Source organism: Mugil cephalus, chromosome 2, assembly GCF_022458985.1.
Source record: "Mugil cephalus isolate CIBA_MC_2020 chromosome 2, CIBA_Mcephalus_1.1, whole genome shotgun sequence".
Lineage (NCBI taxonomy): Eukaryota > Metazoa > Chordata > Actinopteri > Mugiliformes > Mugilidae > Mugil > Mugil cephalus.
The window spans coordinates 7,265,155-7,280,611 of NC_061771.1; the positions used below are offsets into that span (position 1 = coordinate 7,265,155).

At 41.7% G+C, this 15,457-nt stretch overlaps 1 long non-coding RNA gene across 1 annotated transcript; it reads left to right on the forward strand.

Moving 5' to 3' along the window:
• The first annotated feature begins 5,606 nt into the window (after positions 1-5,606).
• LOC125004596 lies at positions 5,607-15,036 on the forward strand. The gene is made up of 3 exons (XR_007112363.1): positions 5,607-5,735; positions 7,521-7,654; positions 14,822-15,036. It is a non-coding gene; the product is annotated as an uncharacterized LOC125004596 (long non-coding RNA).
• The last annotated feature ends 421 nt before the right edge of the window (positions 15,037-15,457 follow it).

A 15,457-nucleotide genomic window follows, 5' to 3' on the forward strand; every position in this document is an offset into this window, starting at 1 on the left:
TCAGCCCAGACTCCGCCTTCCTCAGCCCGACCCCACCCTGCACACAGTCTGCACACACTGGGAGAGGCGTTGTAGCCGAGCATTGTGTTTGAAGTGTACTGGGGAGAGATGTAGGCAGCGGAATGAAACATACAAAGTTTCTTTCATTGCTACTGCAACAATGAAAATTGCTCCATTCATTAACTGTCTGTAGGTCTGTGGGGAAAAAAAGAGTGTTTTGCAGGAAATAATTATAGGCGACGACATCAGGTGTGAATTGTTTTGGTATTCGGTTTGTGTCTTTTCACAGAGACTACAACGACGCCTCGCGCTCGCGTCCATTCCCTGCACCTGCATGACGCCCGACCACACCTTGATTACAAGAGAAACCAGACGGCCCAGGATGAGTCACAGCAGCCGGGAACAGAGAGAGATAAAGATATGACCAGTTTCGTGTGTGTTGTGTCATGAGTGTTTGACTCAATGAGGCCTTTGAAAGAAAAACAAGAGGTTTTGAATACTTAATTCAGAGCTCATCCTCTGAAATGATCCTCACGTTGAGGCGTTGTCTGGTGTACTTCACAAATCAGCAAAGCTAAGCTGTTATAGGATTACTTGTGATTATTTGTTTACATATTACTTGTTTGGTATAAAAACACACGGGTAAATTCTGAAAAGAACTCTTTAGCCCATTGAGAATATTTGTTTTGTTAGACCAACAAAGTCCAAAACCTAAACCCTCTAGTATATAGTCACGTGTAAAATGATAGAATCATAAAACTATTGTAAACCTTAACATAAAATCAACTCAGTTATTAAAGTTATTGCAGACACATTTGGGACTGAAGTACAACTTCATTCAGCCACCCTTGCGTGCACGTACACAAATACATGCAATCTGACTCCACTTACACATTGTTCTTTGTGCGCTTGAATAGGTTGAATAGGTTCATTCAGGAAGAAACCTATTTAAAAGAAACAACAAGGGGTATATACACAGATCATCAACAACATTAAAACAAATGACGGGTGAAGGGAATAACAATAATGTTGTTGCAATGCAACGTTCTGCTGAGAAACCCGGTTATGGTGTTCACGTAGATGTTATTTAGACATGTACCACCCACCTAAACATTGCTGCTGACCAGACACCACAACCCCTTAGCAACGACACTCCCTAATGGCAGCAAAACAATGAGACCCTCCACACGCTGGAGAACAACAAAACATGGGATGCTCTGGAACAAGCCTGATCCGCAGAGGGCCCTCCCCTAAAGACTCTCCTGCCAGCCTCGTGGTGGGCCTGTGTTCACTTCCCAATGAACCCGAACTGTGTGGGAGGCAAAAGGGAGAACTGAACAATGTTTGGCAGTTTTAATGTTGTGGCTGACAAGTGTGTACAGGTGATGTGGATCAGACCGCACAGTGTCAATGTTGAGTGTAAATGTGCATAGGTTAAATAGGTAGATATCTACACACACGAGGAGAACAGCCCCACCTACCTGATACAGTCAGACTGACTGACAGAGGAGCTTCACTTTATTATGTCTGTGCAGGGTGAGGACTGCCATTATTCATACATGGGTGGTTCATTCAGTCCTAAATGACTGGTGTGAAGTTTAGGGATGTTCAGAGAGGAGTCTATCAGTCTTATGCAGATGTTGTCCTGTATTCCCCTTTCGAACCAAAAGCTAAAATGTCTCTTGTCCTTCAGGTGTAATGTGGTCTGCTGAGTCCTGACCTGAAGAACTTGTTCAACTCCTGTGTTGCATTTATGTTGTTTGGTTTCTGCATTGTACAAGTCTGTACCTTCTCCACTGCACTGAACTGTATGAACGTCTTCCTCAGTGCGTTACTGGGCTTGAAGTGCACTGGGATTTGGAGGTTATTGAAAATTCTCTTGACTTTTTCTGGCACTCCAGCCACAAAACGCCATTAATGGGCTGTGAGAGTACCATTCACTGGGGGAATAAACCGGGATTAAAACTAATTCCTCCAATTACAGGTGAGTATCTGGTTGCAATTTACCCTAGTCATGTGAGTTTAATGTGAACGCCACCCACAGATGTACCAAATAAGAACCTAAACTCCCCACCAGGCATCTGTAACTCCAGAAGCCACTTCAATACACAGATGTACAAATGTCCACCACAACATTAAAACCACTAACCAGGTGAAGTGAATAGCATCTTGTGGCATTTCATTGTTCTGGTGGAAAATTCTTGTGGATGTTACTTTGACATGTACCACCCACCCCAGACCAGACCACACACCCCCACCCATACCAATGACACTCCCTGATGGCAGCAGACATCCCCAGCAGGATGCAGCCTGACACAGATACACTATAGGAACAATCAAAAAAAGAAAAGACAGCACAAGGTGTCCCTCTCCTCAACTCAAAGGCCCCCACTAAGAGAAGAACACCCAGAAAGATACCCACAGAAGGCCCATGCCCATTCTCTGATGAGTCAGAACAGTTTTGGAGGAACAAGAAAGACCTTCACAATGTGTTTCAGAAAAACAGAGACTAAACAGACTTTTAAAATTAACACCAGACTGGAACAACGACAGCCCTCCACTCTGCATAGAAAAAACTGTGACTGAATCATGTTAAAACTATTGCAGTGTAATCACAGTGAAGCTCCTCCATCTGCTTCTCTGACAGACTCAGACAGGTCAGGCTGAACTCCATGTCATGACTCAGACTGTATTGTCACGGGTCTCTCGTAGGCGACCGTTGTGACAGTAATCATCTCTGCCTCAGGCAATGAATGAGGCAGAGGAGAAGACAAGGCGTGCTGGACCACTGCTGGTTATACAGGCCATTATATTTGTCACACTGAATGTGTGAACTGACAACCCTCTCTTTAAAAATAGCCACAGACCCAACTGACACTCAGGTCTTCATGTGCTGCTTGAGGGGCATGATGATTATTAGACTGTTCATCGAATGCAACAGCACATTCATATTGCTAGACCTGACCATATGAACATACATTTTGCTGTGAGAGTAAATGACTTTTTGTGTGTTTTTCTGACTTTGGTTTCTCGGATATCCCTGGATAGTGGACACAGGGGGCGCAGGGACATGAATGGCACCATTGTTTTCAACACAGCAGGCTCTTTATTTTGAAAATTAGCCAAGAATTAAAAGAGTAGGATTCATGTGGAACTGGAGCTCTGGCTGACACGACCAAAACACCTCTCTTTTAGTCCAAGATTCAGCTTATGAAGTGTACGTCGTTGATAAAACTTTCTTTGGAAGCATTTGAAAGGCTCATGAATCCTTTCTCTTGAGCTTAAGTGTTGATAGTGTTATGCGATACATCCCATGTACATAATGCCTTACGCGACGGCAGGCATATTTCCAAATACATTTTATTTCCATCCTGTAGGCAGGGTTCAAAAAGATGTCTGGGTTTCTGTGCTCCGGTCTCGGCCTGCGACCTCCCAGTGAACAGACCATCAATCTCGATGCACAGCCGAGCCTGTCTTTCATCCCAAGGACAGGACACAGAGATATGATGTCTCTGCTTTACAATACTCGCCTGTTTCACTTCGTGTCTCTGGTGGACTCGACTTTGCGCCCTGCAGGAAATGGCCCCATTGTCCTTGGGAAAGGAAGTGGCCTGAGGCAGACCACTAGCTCACCACTAGCCTTGATGGAGATGGTGGTAAATTATTAATCATCAGTAACAAATGGAAGATACACGTATACTGTAGCGCTGGCTGTCCACTTAGGAATGTTTTTGGAACAATGGACAGTGGAGTTGCAGCTGACCACCTGGGGAGAGAGTGCTTTGAGTATAAAAACCTGTTTTATGTGTTGTCAACGCATGAGAAGAGTCGAGATATAGAAAGAAAAAAAGCTGAACAAAAGTCTTGTTTTTAATTTTAAAAATGTAGTCACATAACCTGCAATGAAGCTGAGCACGTATGTTCATATTTAACATTTGAAAGAGCCCAAACAAAATCTTCTCCTATCCAGGGCCACTCGCTTTTCCTGCTGCTTTTACCATCACATAGTCTTCGTTGTGTTTGCTCCCATGTCATTCAAATGTTTTTTGGCATTAAATGCTGAGCTGGCCAAACAATCTCTACTTAAAACCCACTTAATTTATGAGCATTGTTTTGTGAGCTCTTGCTGCCAGTTCAGTGCAGTTGTATTTGCTATATTAAGGATCACAATTATATGATGCCTTGTAATTTATGAATTGATCAAAATATCAGCACTGCGTGGGTTGCATGACCACGTTGGCTAAAATCTTTCTGTTCTACCAGTGCGTTACCACTAGAGGTAGACAGAGACTCGTATAATCAGTTGACACTCTGAATGGCCTCCAGCATCTGCTCTGCGGTCAGATCCACTAGTTGGCTCTCAGGGTTAAAATAGATCAACATTTGCTCCAGTCACATGTGGGAGTCCTTGCTAGTTTGGGAGGATCCAGATAAAATAAGAGAGGCTGCTAAAATTAACATCTATGACAGATGTTCTTTAATGGCGCATGTCAACATCAGATAGCTGTAACCGTTGTAGAGTTTGTTGTGGGCAGTGGAAAGAAGGGAGGTTTTTGTCTATTTCTTTATAAGCAGAGGTATCTGTGTACATCTACTGGTCTGCGTGTACACCTGCTTCTTATCTTTAGCTAATTTAAGCTGCAAGTTTATCACCTGTCAAATACTCTCAGAAAAGGAGACCAAAAATATCCACAGGGTGTGATGTGATTTCTCTGGCTTGACATATTTTGGTTGTGAACGAGTCTTCCTACAAAGCATCTTATACGGGATATATAAACTCACTTTACAAAACATTAATGTCAGGCAGGAGAATGCTTCACAAAGTGAAAGCCATCTTGGACAATGAGTCGAACCCGCTCCATGACGTGCTGGTCAGACACAGGAGTTCTTTCAGCATCAGACTGATCACACTATGATGCACTACAGAAGTTATTCCTCCCTGTGGCCATCAACCTGTACAACTCCTCACTCTGAGTGTACAATAACTCATGTTCACTTTATTTTCAAATACTTGTACATATTTCCTCATATACTATTGGACTCTGGACTCACCATGTGCATAACCCATATTTATAACCATATTTATATTGATATTGCGCAATATCTCATGTTCACTTTATTTTCATATACTTGTACATATTTCCTCATATACCATTGGACTCTGGACTCACCGTGTGCATAACCCATATTTATAACCATATTTATACTGATATTGTGCAATAACTCATGTTCACTTTATTTTCATATACTTGTACTGTGCAATAATTTCCCGCTGTGCAATACCCCATATTCAATGTTATTATAGACCAACAACTCGGAACACAGGTTCACTTATTCTTGTACATATTGTTATATATATTTCTAATATTTTTTTTTACATTGACGCGTGTATTCTTACTACAGTTGTCTAGATGTATCACTCTAACCTATTGCCTACATTGCTCTTTGTTGTTAACACTGGAGCACCTTGAGTAGAAGCTGCTGTAAGGAAAAGTAATTTCCCCCTGGGATCAATAAAGTAATTCTGATTCTGATTAGAGTCAACGGATTTAACCGTTGCTGCGTGACCGGAAAAAACGCATTTCATTTGAACACTACATGTCCCGTGATGCCTCGCTTTCAAGATGACCAAATGATACTCCCGAGCAGACCAGCCGCGGTGACAGCTGAGCTTCCAGTTTACCGAGGGGGAGACTTCTGCGCCGACCTTCAGCACACACGAACGAAACAAACATGTAAGTTTACCTCGTCTCCCCATGTTTTACCTTCTTTTAACATGTCACAGACACTCGTGTCGTGTACCTGTCGCTTCGCTCTTGTTTCTAAACTGTCCAAACTCGGTGAGGGGAAATTTCCATAACGCCTCAGGAGGGTGGGATTTAGCCCTCCGTGGTTGGAGGTGTTGATGTTATTGTTAACATCTTCTAAGCTAACTAGCAACCTAACTTGGGTCTTAAATTCTGTGTCTGTTTAGTTAAATATAAAAGTTTTTATCCTTTTTTTTTTTTTTTAGTTTGCTTTTAGGTTTATCTGCAGCTAGTTATTTAATTGTGTTGTTCATAATAACAAGTGAAAAGTCGCCGGTAAAATGACACACCCTGGTACTGAAGTAATGTTCTTTCAGTTCTAGTCTATGTTAATTAATTTTGCAAAAAATAGGGAATAATTTCAGTATTTTTCAGTGTTTAGAAGCCCCCCTTTCTTTCTTCGTGTGTGGTGTCTTCTGTACTACTATTTTACTGTACACGTGCAAAAGGTGTGCACTTTGTACACACTCACGCACTGCTTGGACTTGAATGGCACCTTTGTGTGTAAAGCTCACTTAATTCGTTGTGTATTAACATTGTCAATTGAGATGTTAATTCCTGGCTTTAGTATAGGTAGATTGGAAAAGGTTGTTAACCCAAATGTGAAGTCTGGGTATTAGGTACAATAAATGAAGACAGAAGCACGTGATTACATTAGGCTCACTTCTTTTTGTTTCTCTAACTGTCACACAATTACTCGTGTGTATGGGGAAAGAATCAATTTAAATATTCACAACACTGGCAAATGGAAATGTGCTACAAGAAGCCACAGCGTAAACGTTTTGAGGGGATCCCAAAAAGCAAGAATGAACCTGGAGGAATGCACTTGCTGCATGGGATTGTTGACATCTGCTGCCTGCAGTTGTGCTAGAATAATGACCTATTTTTCCAGTGTTATTGTTTTTGATTTTAACATCCTGATTACATGGTTTCTCATAAGCTTTCTATTAGCTTGCCAGTTCAAATAACACAAAGGATTGATCGGCAGATTGACGGTGTTAACATTGTTTTAAAAAGTATTCAGACCCTTTTAGTCACAGAGAATTTACTACTACTAATACAATGACTACGACAGATGTTGTAGTGAATGTTTTTCTTTCTGTTGTTTCCTGTTTTCTTGTTTGCTTTGTCTCAACTAGTGTCCTGTAGCTTTGTTCCTAGAATTAAGTTAAGTTTTAATTGACAAACACCGGCCTCTGTGAGTAGTATGTTAAGCTAGTTACTGAGCTGTTATCGTAGGATATGACCAGTACACAGTAGCAAAATAAGTCTTCCCCAGCCAACCCTGGAAGATACGTTTATAAGATCAAAGTATACATATAGGGGATTAGACATAGATGAGATTGATTTGTTAGTAAAGTAGTGTAGGTCAAGTAATTCATGGCTGATTACTGTTTGTAAATCAGTGACAGTCCTGGCTGTGTTGTTTTGAACTACAGCAGGAAATATCCAGACAATACAGTTGAGATCAGAGTCTGACCCTGTTTGCCGATGCAAATCACCGTGTACAAGAGGAAGAGGGAAGTCCTGACCTCATCATCAAAATGAACCAGTGCTGACTCTCAGATTTCAGTTTTGTTCTTCTGTCAAGTCACTTGGGTCCGTGGCGCCTGCACGCCTCTTCTCCGACGTCCCTGCTCCTCCTCCCGCCTCACTGCCCCCCTCAGCTCCAGCTCCACCCTCCCTCACCGTTGCTCTCGCTCTTTCTGACAGGACACGCTCAGGACAGGACACGAGCTGGCCGGTAAAGCAGCACTAGCAGCGGAGCCTTTCGTTTGATGGGGATACGCTGCAGGAGCCATTCTACGCAACACGTCAAATTCGGAGAGAACAGCCTCAGCAGCAATGTGAGTTCGTTTCACAGCTTTGTGACCAGTACTTGACTTGTGAGCCAGTCCAGTGTTATTAGCATTTTAGCACTGAGTCTCTGTTAATTAGTCCTGATCCAGCTCAGAAGCTTTTTGTTTTCCTGACACACGTCTGAACTAAATGAAAGGAGGTTTTGTTTGTCAAGTTGTGCTATGGAAAGAAGACTAGAAAGAGGTGCCACGTGCTATTTACGTGGGTTGAGTATTTTATCTGTGTTTTATCAGTCATGGTCATTCTTAAATATTGCTTCGGGCTTTTCTCTTTGTACTTTGAAGCCAACCCATTAGATGATTAGTTTCATTTTGCATCAGGTGTGACTTCTTTTATTTCTGCACGGTGGTTCATGTTCAGCCGTTTATGACTTAGCATTACGTCAATCAGCTAAGGGACGGGATCATAACATCAGACTGGCCAACTGACAATTAAATCTTAAAATAGCTTTTAATTCATCCGCAGTGTTTGTGTCTGCGTTCATGTTTAAATTCATGCAAGACCTTAAGATGAGTGCAGGCATCTGCCAGCTTCTGTGTATCCAAACCTTCACAGACACATTAGTGTTTGTGTGTAGCATTTAGAGACACAAGAACCTGTAACACAACGAATGCAATACAGCTCAGCAAATTTAATGTGGTGTGCCCTTTGGTTTGTGTCTCGGTTACTCATTCAGAGGTTTGTCTTCCAGTGTGTGTCACACATCAACTGTGGGCTGTGTCCTCTAAAGGAAAACACTCCTGGAACCTGAGGTCATATTATGACCTTTATGAAACTTAAATTAGAGAACTGAGAATGATAATTAAACGTAGTGTAATTCAAATCTCTGCAACATAACAACTCCCTTTAAAACCTCAGCCCAGCTTTGTGTGACTTAGGACTTTGGAATGTACTGATGAAAATGTACAGTCTGAATGAATTATTTCAGCCGTATCTTTTGGTCTGCGTTTCTTATTTTGAAGTCACAGTCTCTCTGTTGTAGCCAGCTCTTTAACTTCAAGCCTCACAAGTTTCTTTCCGACTCAAAAATCTTTAAGTGGTTTAAGTTGGAATGGGCGTCTGATGTTTTAAAAGTGTCCCTCATAGCTGCTGTAACCAATTGAAAGGACGACATGTTGAGTGAACATTAGAGAGTGAATGATGGATATTTGGGCTTTTGAGACCACTTTCTTTTCACGTGGAGCTGCTGTCCAGATTTAGCTCTCCCAGTTGTCAGGGTGACATTCTTGCACTCTGAAACTCCTCTGTTCCTCCTTTTCTCCGGTTATTTCTGTTTCTACCACTGGCTAGCGGTTTACTGTTAACTGTGATGAGCATGTGATCTTAGGCACTAGCTCATTCATTTAGAAACACTAACAGATTCAGTTATTGTCTAAAAATGATTATTAGCTGCATTCCTGCTCTTTCCTCCTGTTCTCCAGGTTTTTATCTGAGGGCGTATTCACACCAGGAAAGTCCGATAGTTCACTTGCTTTGATCCGGACTTGTTTCGGTTTGAATTCACGTTGTATTTTTTGACCTGTGGAGCAACGTTGTAAACAAACCCACGTGTGTCCTGTAGCTGCTCAGTCACCGGATAAAAATGATTGGTGGGATCTTTGGGGAAGTTTTTTCACTTTAAGCCGACACTGCGTCTGAGTCCAGGTAAAGCCTGCTTCGCACATTCTCTCTGCGATTTGGGATTTTTGACATTGGGAGACATTGGGATTTTTGTGCGTCGAACAGCTGATATATGCTCTCCTCTGGCCATATATCGAGGAGGCAGTGCTCTCTTCTGTGCCCCACGTTGACCCACAGCTCAGTCTTGGTATTAAATAGAAACGAATGAATGAATGAATGAAACGACGATGACCGATCACAACATTTTTTGTAGCTTTTTGTTCCTGGTATACCAGTTAGCGATCGATCGCAAATTTTTATTTTTTTTTCTTGTCTTTGTGGACAAAACTGTCGCTTATTTTTCCTTTGGACACCTGCGGTGAATGGATTATATTAAGTTTGTTTAACTTCACGGCATAAGTGGCCATGAAGTTAAACGAAATTAATATAATCCATTCGAAATGAACTTAATGTAATTTAAACATTAAACCTTTAAGAGTGGGTTGAATGGGGCAAATTTAAGTTTTTTCGTTAGATATGGAATTATTCTGAATTTACATAATGTAAAAAAGGACAATATTTGTGCCTACACTCATGTGTGTGTTATATTGGTGGTTTTTCCGTAAGATATTAATTACATTAATAGGTATTGTTGTCCTGACAAGATCCCCTTTGTGTGTATGATGAATTGTTTCAAACGGAAGCCCGTTAAATCCAAAAAGGATCTCAGATTTTGCATTTGGTTTGGAAAAGGTTCGGATTGCATCCACAGGACAAACAAAGCGTACCAGGGTTTGTTACGGACTCTGGTGCGGACCAAACAAGTGAACCGAGTCCCAGCTGCAGAGGTGGTCACGGTTCGCACCAGAGTCTACGAGTTTGTACTCACACCTACAGAAAAGGTCTGCACCAGAGGAACAAGTCAGTTTCAAGTGGACTAAAGGAGCCTGGTGTGAATACGCCCTGAGGCTTTTGATTGGAATCAGTCCGTTTCCCGAACACTTCCAACTCTCTTTAATGTGGCCAACCTCTATGTTTGTTTTGTGTCTTGCATCATAACCTGTCTTTTGTCATGATGTCGGCTTTGTGTTTGCATTAAGCTGATGTGTGCTTGATATTTTTAAATAAAGAAGGTATTAATTGTGTGTCAGATATCAGTGTAGATATTGTTGTACAACATCTGTCTTGTATGTTGGTCCTCGTCAGGATGACAGAGCAGCCGTGACCCACTATCCTTGTGTGATCTCAAGTCACAAGGTTCTCAACTTTTATCTTGAATGTGCTTTATGACTGATATCACAAAATGTCTAATAAATGTGCCCTTTTATGGGAACTTGGTCAAGGAAGTATGGGTTGGTAATGTTTTTCCGTAGTATTTTCCTCATTCTGTGTTGTCGTTGTTGTTGTTTATAGTAAGTCTGTTTCTGTGGCTTTTAGGAATATGCACAGTTATTACTGTTATTTGCTGGGATGTGTGATCTGTGAGGATCACTGCTAAAGCGTCTCAGTAATTCATAAACGTCTTCAGTTGGCAGGTTAGCATAAGGTCTTTATTTGATCTGGAATTGAAGAACGGCTAAATGTGATTTTCAGTTTATGTGTGTGTTACTAAATTGTAACAGGATGTTCAACGAATATTCTGAGAAACAGAATATTGCGGTTAACGGTGACACAGATCCATCTCTTGTCAAACATAATATTGCAGCTTGATTGGGCCATAAATGTCTTGTGATGTGTGTTTGTAAGGAGGTTGCAGGTATTATGAATTGTTTGCAGACTTAATGGTGCGTTAAACCGTGATCTCATGCACGTCCACCTGTCTCTGTACTGTAACGTGCTATTTGGGTCATCTTATTCTTTTAGCTGATAATGTTGGATGTTTATGTTTGTTGATGTTTTAAATTTTTGAATTTCCCCATTGGAGATCAATAAACCTTATCTTAACAGGAAGTTAATGTCAGGATGACATAGTCAACTGAAGAGTTGGAGCTTTTAAACAACTCTTAATTTTTCTTTTCTGTTAAACTAACCTTGTAATATCACACAGATTCCAGGTTTTAAGACGTCAGCTGCACAGCAGAATACATCAAAGCCTCTTAGCCCTCTAGTGAGTCTTAATCATTAGTTGCCTGTAATGGTCCGGACATGTGTACGTTCTTCTCTACTGTTCTTGAGGCCTGTAGTTTGAAGTGTGCCGCATGCTGAGTTTATTTAATCTCCAGGGGGTAAGAGTTAGTCATTTTTAATCTTACAGATGTTTGTCAACATTCAAAGAAAAAATCAGGCAGGGAAATTTTCCTGTTGTATTAATGACATTGTCATTGACATTGTAAGTTGTGTAAGCAGGAAAGTACTTGTCTTGCTTCTCTGTTGAGGGAGGACAGAAAATATTTTTTCTTCCCTTTTCTTATATTTTAACCACCTTTATTCAATTATAACTATATCTTCACTTAAGGCCAGTAAACAGTAATTGAAATCAAAGCAACATTTGTCTTTAAATTAGCATCAGTGGTGTACACTAACAAAGTGGAGACCAGACATATTGTTTTTTTTTTGGAGTTGTTGTCACAATTGCAAAATAAGAAAGATCAGGAACAACATCAAGTCGTCTTGGGAATTTGAAATAAAGTAGCATTTTAAGTTACGTTGAAGAAGAAGATCAGCACTAAACTCAAGTGTAAGATACAAGGACATCTGACATCATTTTACTCATAATGTCTTGGTGCATGTGTCAGGGATACTTCAGTCATATTTCTGTGGAGGGAAATGACATTTAAGTTTTCATAAAGACACAACAGTGTCACATTGCATGGGCACAACACTGTACAGTGCATGTTTACTGTGCTTTGTCAGAATTCTTCTCACATTTCTTGAATGTGTCAAACAGGCCTAAAACAATCCTGCAGGAGTAAACAAAACAATAACGAAACCTCCTCAATAAAAAAGCTTTTTCTGTGAAACCTACTGTATGTCTCACGAAACACTAGAAGCCTCAAATTTAAGTCTTAAATTATACTTCATACTATATTTGTTAACTTTAATAAGAGAGATGAAGGACACTGCAGTCGTCTCCTGATCACAGTCGACAGTTTGTGCTTGGGGTCTGAGTGTTGCAGATTTCAGGTCAGAGTAGTCGACAGAAGACGCTGATAAAAAAGTCTTTCAGTGTTCAAAGTGTGGTTTATTAAATCTGCTGGTGACAGCGTGAATAGAAAGTGTTGACAGTTCAAGGCTCCTCTTCTGCCCTCCCGTCTCGTCTCCGTGTCTCAAATGCAGCCCTCCTTGAATTCGATGAGCGCAGGCGTCCTCTGTCCCTCCCCCTCTCCCGGCCGTATCTCCGGGCTGAGTCCTGTGTGACTCGGCTCACGTACACACCCTCCTGGAAGGGCATTGTTTGCACAGAGCGCCCGTGTAAAGCTTTGCCCTTTACCTCCGTTGAGTTCAGCTCAGCTGCAGTCCAGACTCTAAGGTCATAGGAAGGATCGGCTGCCGCGCTGTTTCAGTTCAGACGTCAGCTCATGAAAAACAGACGGCCTTTCTTAATATAGTTCATTTGTTGTTATTTCACGAGATTGAATGTTTTACCAAACATGGTTCTGGGTGCACACACTCAAAAATCCCCAAAGGCATTTTAAGTCTGTTTTCTGTTGCTGTGTTTGAGGTAATCTTCTCTGCAGCTTCATTACGTTCTGTTTGAATGATGTCCTAGCTGATTACTCAGCTTGCTGGAGTTTCTCCCTCTGGCATCCTGCCTAGAAAAAAAAAATCAGGAATAAAAGGCGGGGTATACGGCTAATAACCGTGTCCTCTGGTGTCACCTCTAAGTGGCTGACAGGGTCTCGCTTGGCTGCACGGTTAAACAACCAACGGCGTTTTTCGGCTACTGCTAAATTGGAACTGACATTGTGTTCAAAAGCTTGGATAAGCCTGCTTTGTTGCTCTGTGAATTCACAGCTTTTATTTTGTGTGCCGAAGAAACTCTGATAATTTGCTCTCACAGTGTCTTCATCAGGTCAGTGTTTTTCCATCATGCATAAGCGCAAGTGAGAACCAGTAATATAACCACATGTCACAGGTGGATTTATGACTGGAAGCGGTTTGTCTGCTGGGGGTGGATATAGACGCTGAGGTCTGTGAGTGTGATGTAACTCCTGCAACATGGCTCAGAGAGAGAGAGAGAGAGAGGATTGATGTTGAGTTGGCCAGAAACCAAAACACTCAGCTGATTGGATAGTCTGTGCAGTGGGGAGCAGGGGAGAGGAAATGAACAAGGAGAAAGGGGCTCTGCTGGGGGTAGTGACACTGATACTCTTGGGGCCTCTGGTGTTGGGGGTTAATTCATGTGTAATCAGGTAGGTGTATTCAATAGGGTGTGTACACAACTATAGTATTCAGTGTTCTCTTGCCATGATAGACTGTTATCTACTGCTTTAAATGGTTGAACCCGTTGCCTCCTGACAGCCATGTTTTATTGACTGCAATAACTGGGCAGAGGTATCAAATGTCCTTTTGTTAGTTTTACCAGCCTGGTTAAAACATGGAGCCTTGTGGGCTCCAATTAATAAGAAATGTGTTCATATAAGAAATAGTGCAGCTAAATGCACTGCTGTCTGAAATGTGTGGGATTATTTTCATCATGTCTGAAGAAAATCTGGACTTAATGGTTTAAAGTCATGCATCAGCCAGCGGAAGTTCAAACATGTGCTTCAGCAGAGAGAGTGAAGGAGGATCTGGAAAAATGGGATCTGTCACAAACCCTAATATTAATTAATATTTTAAAACCGTGCAAAGAAAGGAGACATGCTTCTTTTGTTGAAAGTCAGGCTTAAATTTAACAGTCTTTGTCATAAATATGCCTCTGTACATTTTGGCGTAAACAATTGATACATATGCACATCATTATATATTTATGCTTGCAGTCTATTGCCATCTAGTGCCACATGTATATTTTCTTGTCTAAAAAACATGATAGTAAAGTTTATTAAGTCTTTATTTAACCTTCTGTTACCTATGAAAACATGATATATAAATTCAAATACAAAGATGGTGAAATCCATGTCCTAACACCTTCCTCTACACTATAGAATATGGTATAATGTGACATGAATATCATTTGTTGTGTTGTGTTAAAATTTTGCAGATGTATTTAGAGCTTCTGTAGGTTATGGTCCGGTGTGCACCTCCTCCTGCTGTACAGTGTGTTTATAAGAGTGTGATGTTACGGTGATGAACCTGATCTGTGTGGAGCTGCAGGCAGCGGGAACTTGATCTGTGTGACCCCTAAAACTCAGGGCGGAGGCGAGACCCTGCTTTGTTAATAGTGAAAACAATTGCAGAGCTATCGAGTTTCCCATGGTTAAAAACCATAAAGCTGTCATTGTATTTCTAATGAGTTAATGTTGGCCAACTGTGTATCAGTTTTCTGCACCATACTGCAGTCTAGGCACGTACAATAACAATACAACATTCAGAAAATAACGTGGCCTTACATCAGAGACGGTCTTTATAGTTTAATGTTTCTCTCTTTTCTTTTCTCTCCTGTTTTCTCTCTTTAGTCATAACCTTCAGCACAAGTCAGAGTCGATGCCCTGGATACCTGCGTTTTCTCCCTGAGCCACCAGGGGGCCTCAGTGTCACAGCGGAACACACAACCCTGACTTAGTCTTCACCCTGAACTCTCCCTCCCAAGTCAAGCTGTCCCATCCTGCCTCAACGCCCCTCTCTTCTCCTCGAGCATCTCTTTCTCCTCCCTCCTGGCCCCCACAGGCCCATCTGGACTCCCAGTCATCCTACTCCCTCAATGAGGGGCTGGGGGAGGCGCCGGGGGCCCTGGATGTGGACCCCCCGCCTCTTCAGTTCACTTCATCAGGGAACCTCAGCGACTTCAGACCACGGTCTCGCCACGATGTGTCCACTCTTACAGGTAAATTGTCTTTTTTGCGGATCATAAACAGTTGGCATATGTGTTGAGAAGGAGGTCATTGTAGGTTCGTGCTTTTAACAACAGAGGGCAGTGTGTCATAACACATGACATGTCGGTCTAGTCGTGGCTGTTGATATGCTCCTCTCTTTCTCCTTATTTTTCTTTTTCTCACAAACAAACCACACATATTCCCCGCACTCAGACCTTTGTTCAGACCTGCCAGAGCTGGAGATAGTCAGCCTCCTGTCAGAAAGTCAGCCCAACTACA